Genomic DNA, 7459 nt, shown 5'->3' with positions numbered 1-7459 from the left:
TGGATTGTTAGGGATATGATGGTCACATATGAACATATGTATATAATGAAAAATATAAAGATTATTGAGGAAATGGGAGAAATGAAGTGTCCTGCCAAGCCAAAAAAGTGTCTCCAGAAATGAAAAAAGAATAAAGAACCTCATTGTTTAACTGAGCATTAGAGAAAACTGATGCACATGCTAGGCTATCTGCTGATAGAATCCATCAGGCCCCAGAGGACCCACTCAGCCATTGCAGAGATGAATGAGATCTCCCCTGGGTGCTGGTCCCCAGATGCCATCTCTCACATACACTCTCTCAAAACGAGTAACTGATACATTGCTCTTGAGTAAGATGTGAAAGTACCTTTGCCACATATATTTCACCTTACATTAATCTTGTAATTGAAGTTGCCATTTGTTTTAGTTATTTGCTGTTTTCCAAAGGTAAATTGGAACTCGCTCTGCTATAATAAAGAGGTAGTAAAACTAGGGGCCAGGTGCCTGGGCCCAATTTGCACTGCCACAAGAAGAGTCTCCATCTGTGAGGTACACAGTTCAAACTGAAAAGTCCCAGGCCTTCAGACAAACACACCTGATTTAAAACTGGCAAGAGGCACATGTGCCTTTTTAGAAGATTTCCATACATTTCACAGAGACAGAAAAAGGCTGTCAACAATCTCAAGTATTCTCAAGGAAGCTGTCTAAGGAGAGAGAGGGGAAGAAATATCTCTGTTTTGACACCAGGAAAGTTCCATGTTTTCCCTTGGATTTGTACTGGTTGAGCTTCCCTTATCTGAAAGCTTGGTACTAGAAGTCTTTTGAATATCAGAAGTTTTCGAATGCTGGGATTTTTGCATATTTAAATGGCACATCTTGGGCTGTGACCCTAACGATAGCATTCACTTGTGTTATATGTGTACTTACACACAGAGCCTGCAGGTGATGTGGCATTATTCTCAGTGAGCCTAGTCTTGACAGAGACCTGCCTGTGAGCTCAGGTGGGCGGTTCCACATGTTGATGCTCAAAAAATTCTGACTTGGTCCTTTGATTTCCGACTACTGGATTGGGGATGCTCCAGCTGAATTTTCCACTCCCGACGCTGTGTCAGAGATAACCTGAGGTCAAGTTTCAGGATATTTATCCTAGGTCTTTCCCTCATGTTAATATACTATGCTGGGAAAACTCTGTGGCATCTCATCTTTGATTTTCCCCTAGCACAAAATCTTTACTTTAAATGCTTTCATATTATATCTCACTATTTGTTTATATGTATTGAGTAACATGGTTTAAAGCGAGGGGACATTTGCTGGATAGTATTGCAATTCTCATTTTATGCCATACTAATTATGGGTTGTGGGGCAATTTACCAAGTCACTCTCTGACTCAGATTTCTCATCACAGACTGAGGGCAATGCTCTATAACACACAGAGCTCTATGAGACTTTAATAATGTAATTTATATGAATTTGATTTCAAACTCTAGGCAAACAGGAAACACCTGAATCTTGATTTAGCTCATCTGACCCTTGCACAGTGGCTCTGTGTGGCTGTGACTTTTTATACCAATGGTGCTCTGGCATCCTGGTGTTAGGTCTGCTCAATAGCTTGGCACAGCTCTGTGTGCTCAGGGAGCTGGTCTGCTGCTCTCATCAGACACTTGCAGCCTCGCCTGACATCCCTGGGCTGTGACGCTTTATCTTCATGATTTCCAGGGCAATTCGACTTGATGGGACCAAGCTCACCAGTCATCGCCAAGGTTGGAGCAGAGGCCGTGTTCTCCTGCCACCTCAACCCCTCCATGGATGCCCAGGACATGGAGATCAGGTGGTTCCACACCAAGAACTCAGACCTGGTGCATTACTATAGGAATTCCCAGGACATCCTGGAAAAGCAGCATCCAGAGTACCGCGGGAGGACGGAATTCCTCAAGGAGCAGATCAGTCAAGGGCAGGTGGCCCTGAGGATCCACCTCATCAGCCTTCAGATGGAGGGGACTACAGTTGTTCATTTGCAAGCTCCACACACCACAGTGCAACACAGTTCAGTGTGGAGGTCACAGGTGAGCCTCTGGCCTGAAAGCTGTCAGGTGATTGGAGGTACATTTTTGTTCAACCAGTACCCTACAGTGTGCAAGGACAGATGGCAGTGTCCCAAGGACACTGGGGAGGACTGCCAGAATGCCGGGGTTGAGATTCGTCTAGAGTGTCTTCCCACGGATTCGTGTTTTGATAAAAAGGACATTGACATCCCTTTTCCTTTCCAACATACTGATGAAGGGCAGGTGCAAGCAGGGCATCTAAGCGTGGCCTGTGCAGAGCCCCCAGAAACACGTTTCCATCTAGAGATGTTGTAATTATTTCAGAAACACAGGAGGAGCTCGAGGGAGGTGGAGGGAACACAATCAGCCCAGCCTCAGACCTAGGGTTCTGAACCTCATTCCATCCAGACAGAATGTGCTCTGGTTGACTGGAATCTGACTCCTGAGGGAGATGTAGAAGGGTGTGGGTAGCTAGGGAGAGACGGCCAGTGAGGAGGCCAGGGGCAGTGCCAGAATAAATTGACGTGACTCAAGAAGTCTTCTGGTGAAGTCAACTTTCTGGTTGACAAAAGTGCTTGTGGACACAAGTCGGGGACCCATCAGACAGACATTTCCGTACTAGTACTCCTAGGCAGGGTATCTAATAGAAAAGCAGAATAGATGCATGGACACAGGGGACACCACTCAACAATAGTGAGGAGAGCGTGGACAGGGGAGGAAAAAAGAAAAGGAGGAAATTCTAGACACATAAAAAGAACAGCCCAACCTCCCCCACTGGATTCCCAGCTCTGGGGCTCCTTCCTTTGGAGAAGTCTCTCTCTGTATCTCTGTTGCTTTTGCAATAAACCTGATGCTTGCTTGCTATCCCTGTGTCCTGATCTCCAACTCTTTGCTGAACAGAGACAACAATCTCAGCACCTCTAGGTGGGCACAGACTTGCACACTCATCCTGGGATATCCTTATCTGCTCACATCTCTGCCTAAGGTGAAGCACTTACATCCCACATCTGTGCACACAGTCACCCCAGAAACTCCTGTGGGGCTGGGGTGGAAGAGTAAGGAAGGTTTCTAGTGAAAACATAACCTGAGCCTGATTCAGCCTCCATCAACACCAGCACAGAGCCTTGTGCTGGTCTCCGGGAGGAGCTTCTCTCTCTCCCATTCCTTGAATGAACCCTGGGAGAAACCAGCCTGGTCCATCTCAAGGAGCATGGCATTCATAACCTTGCAGAGCAGGGAAGCTTTCTTCTAGGCCCCTGTGACCTGTGTATGGATATCCACCTGCCATTCAATGACAATCCAGAAAGTCAAGATGATTGGGAGAAGAGTCTGCCCATCACAGAGACTGTGCTTGGCCTAGTTACATTAGAACAAGTTTACACAATAAATGGCAGCATTTACCTGACTCTTCCTGGACTGTAGGTAAATACTGATAAGCAGCTTGCTGGCAGTTTTAAACAACAGTTGGTGCCAAAGCTTCTGCAAACCAGACCCTTTATAAATCTACCAGCTGAATCTCAGCTGAATCTGAGAGAGGACACTGAGCCCTGTCTGGGGCTAGAGAAAGCCTCCTTCTTGCAGCAGGCTCCAGGGTGGTCTTAGAGTTCTTACTGCAAGAGCCAGCCCTGTGCAGTGGAGTGCCACCTGCAGAGGCAATCCAGAGGCCCTCCCAGAGCCGCAAGAGCCAGGCCAGCTGGGTTCGTGCAGTGGCTCGGCCTCACTTTCTGGGCAGAGAGGTTTGTCTGTGGCAATGATTTCTAGAGGAAACCAGGCAGGAGACATCTACTTCTAAAGGTATTTCACATACTTCCTAAAGCTTTGGTGAAACCTAATTAGTGACTGTCAACTTGAGAGCCAGGTGGTAGTACTGTTTTTCCAAAGAAAAAAAAAAGTCCTTCCTTTCTCTGAACTGGTGGATTTGCCTGATCCCATATGCTTCTGCTCTTGGCCCAGAGGAATTCCACCAGCAAACAGAGAACAGGTTCCCACTGCTGTCCCACTAAACCCCAGATTCCCTGCAAGCACACAGCTCCCTCCTTGAAGTTAGTGGCTGGGCTGATGGGCCTCCTACTTGCAAATGAATGTGTTCTGAGCTTCAACAGTGGATAATATTTTATATTATTTTAGTCGCATGAATCCATGGCAGGAAATATTTTCATACTAACTATTGACTTCTCTAAAGCAGATAGGAAAGCACAGATATTTTCCAAACAAAGTAGTAAAGGATTTTAATTTTTTAAGGATGCAAACAAAACAATTAAGGAAATTCAAATCTGTGTCAGACTTCCTGGTGAGCACTGTGTGCCTGTGAATCCATCACCATTCTGTGGAGACACTGTGTCCTCCCAAGCCCAGGATGACTGGCTGACTCTCTTGTCAGCTGTAAGCGCTGACATTTCACATCCTAGCTAGTAGAATGTCTGCAGATGGCAACTCTGATAGCACTTGAGTGAGGTGGATTCTGAGCTCAGGAGTGAGATGTTCTTCTACCTTTGCAGCCAATTGCTGATGCTTCTGGTCTGCTACAATATAAGTCTGGATGCAAATATTGCAATAACAAATAACCACAGGTGTTTTTTGAAGAACCAATAAGGTTTTCCAAAGGAAAGGTTTCTCTGGTCCCTACATCCAGGAGCTCAGGGTTCCGTGATTTCCAGGCAGGCTGCTTTTTGCATGTGTCCTGGAGTGTGGTAGGAAGTCACTGCTGGCTTTGCAGTTCACACTCCTGGTGAACCAGTCACCCTGAGCACTGTGCTGAGCCAACCTCCTCTTCTCCTGCTGGCCAGCACTGTCCATGGGGCTTCCTGGACCCTGGGGTGTTTTCCCTGAGTACCTACTGCCCATGCCCAGTGCAAGGCAGTGCCTGGGCTCTGCACAGAGTAGGTCTCATATGTGCTCCTGTGGGCAGAGATCAGCCCCAGACAGAGCCCTGGTCCTCCCCACCATGGCCTCAGGCTGTCCCGTGCTTTTCCAGGCTGGGTGGGTTCTAGCATGCCTTTCTTCATCTGTCCCCTCCCTCCTACAGGAGTGAGGCTTGGCCAGGTCAGGAAGGGTTCCCTGGAGAATCAGTCTGTGCCATGAGCCCCAGAGTCTTACCTCTGTCAGGCTCCTTAATCTTCCCAGGGAGGAGAAGCAGCACACCTGCCAGCAAGGATGTCCTTCTCTTGCTCTTCTCATCTCCCAAACTAAACCTTTGCCTTTCCTTGCTTTCTCTTCTGCTTTCTCAGATCCCATGTAGAGATCTTACACAGCCCGATGTCCTGTCTGCTCTGTTCAGACAGTTTTAGTAAAGATATAATTATCCAGTGCCATACAGAAATGCTAGTCACTGTGCTTTATCCCAAGCCACTTTCCCACAGAGGCCTGCAGAGAAAGAGCACAGGGCGAAAGGAGTGCAAGACACGTCAGGGTTCCACATCAATCACCCGAGGCTGTTTTTTCAACAACAAACGTAGCCTTGACCTTGGGGCTGTAGATGTCTTATAGCCTTGTCTGTGCCTAGCCCTAGAAGACAGAGAGGACTTGAGGATAAGGCATGCTCCCTGCTATTAAGGACATCATCTACAGGAGGCTCAACCAATTCCAGTGAGACTTCCATCAGCATCTGGAGACCACTCCTAAGCACAAGGAGGTGGGACGTGTGCTCCACAGCTGGGGAGGCACTTCCACAGATTAAAACTTCATTATCCCAAAACTGCGCTGCCCAGGTAAGGCAGCTACCTCCTGCATGTGGCCATGCAGGTGCAGCTTAACCCCTATAAATCATACAGGAATGCCAGTCCCACAGCCACTTGGCTAATGGGTCTCACACAGAGCCCTGACCTTCCTGGGCTTCCCCCATGAGAAGAATTTCTGCAGGAGGCCTGAGCAGGAGGCAGGTGAATAAGTGTCTTAGAGCAGAAACCTCTAATCCAAATGTACTCTTCAGTTCTCACCCACACTGGATGAATGGAGGGTTTCACCCCCACTGTAGTGAGCAAGAGAAGAAAGGATAAGTTGTTAGCTCCAAGGAAATGAGGAAGGATTTTCCAGATGGTGTTTGACCACTTGGTTACACACTAGTATAATAATTTGAATTCTTTCTCACAACCATAAAAAACAAGTTATTGGGGGGGGGGACAGAATTGTTCTACATTAATTTTCACAAGCAGGAGAGTTCAGACTCCTGCGGGTCAATCAGTAAGCCCAGGTCCATTGGCCTGGAGGAGCAGAGCCATTGACCTCCTAAACAGCATTCTCTCTCTTTCTCTCTCTCTGTCTCTCATTCCCAGCCTCAGGCCTGGCTCCTCGTATGCATGTTGAACCTGGTCCCAGTGGGAGTATTAAGCTGACTTGCATGTCCCCAGGGTGGTACCCGGAGCCAGAGGTGCAGTGGAGTGGCCCTGGAGGACTCCATCTGGAACCTGCCTTGGAGACCAGAACAGTAGCAGGAGATGGCCTGTTCCATGTGGAATCCTCTCTCTCTCAGTCGGGGAAAGTTCCAGAGGACACGTGTCTTGTTCCATCAGGAACCCTGTCCTTAATGAGGAGAAGGACACCCACATGTCCATGGCAGGTCAGTTCTCCCCAAGGTGCCTTCCAGTGCTGATCAGGAAGCTGTGATGAGTGGAGATCCTTAACACAGACCCCTATGAGTGTCCAGTGGGTGCCTTTGTCACTCCTGAGTAGGGACCTCCTCAGATATACCCACTTCCCCTGTGCATGCCTGCTGAGGTCAACAAGGTCATTATTTCACAGGGTAACATGGCTGAGAGGGGTCTGTCAAAGTCCCTAGGAACCTTCCCAAATCCTCCTGCTCAGACTTATCCATGCATAACAATTGAGCTTATTCTCTTGCTTGTCAAACTTACCTAAACTGCTGGCCACAGCCACCTCTGTGACCTTGGCAGATGCAGACTCCCCCCTCCCCCCGCCCACAGGTTACAAATATTAAAAGGGCTAATAAGTGTGTGCTCATGAGGTTGTAGTTCATCTTGAGACAGAGAGGACCAAGCACCCAGGTGTGCCCTCCACATACCTAGAGTGACTGTCCAGAGGACACAGTCTGGCCCCAGCACTGCCCTGCACCGCCCTCTCCCTCTCCCAGTCAGGGAGCAGAGTACAGCCTATGCTCCAGGGTGGCCTCAGGGCCTTTTCTCCTCAGCTAGTTCCCACCTTTCATTTTTTTTCTCCCTTTTCCTGGTACCTCATATTAGTCCTTGGACATACCTGGCCTTTGGTGCTCATGGGCACTGGGGTCCACATTCTATTTTTTCCCTCAACTGGCATTACCTGCTCATTCTTTAGCCCTAACCCAGGAGCTGTCTTTTCAGAAATCACCCCACCTGTTTGCACCATGTGTCTGTCTGCTTCCCCCACATTACCCTGATTGCATGTTTGCATCCTCTCAGGCTGGGTGTGAGCCCCTGAGGACAAGCTCTCTCAGGCTTTGAACTTCC

This window comes from Urocitellus parryii, chromosome 1, assembly GCF_045843805.1.
Source record: "Urocitellus parryii isolate mUroPar1 chromosome 1, mUroPar1.hap1, whole genome shotgun sequence".
Classification (NCBI taxonomy): Eukaryota; Metazoa; Chordata; class Mammalia; order Rodentia; family Sciuridae; genus Urocitellus; species Urocitellus parryii.
This window is presented reverse-complemented; position numbering follows the sequence as displayed.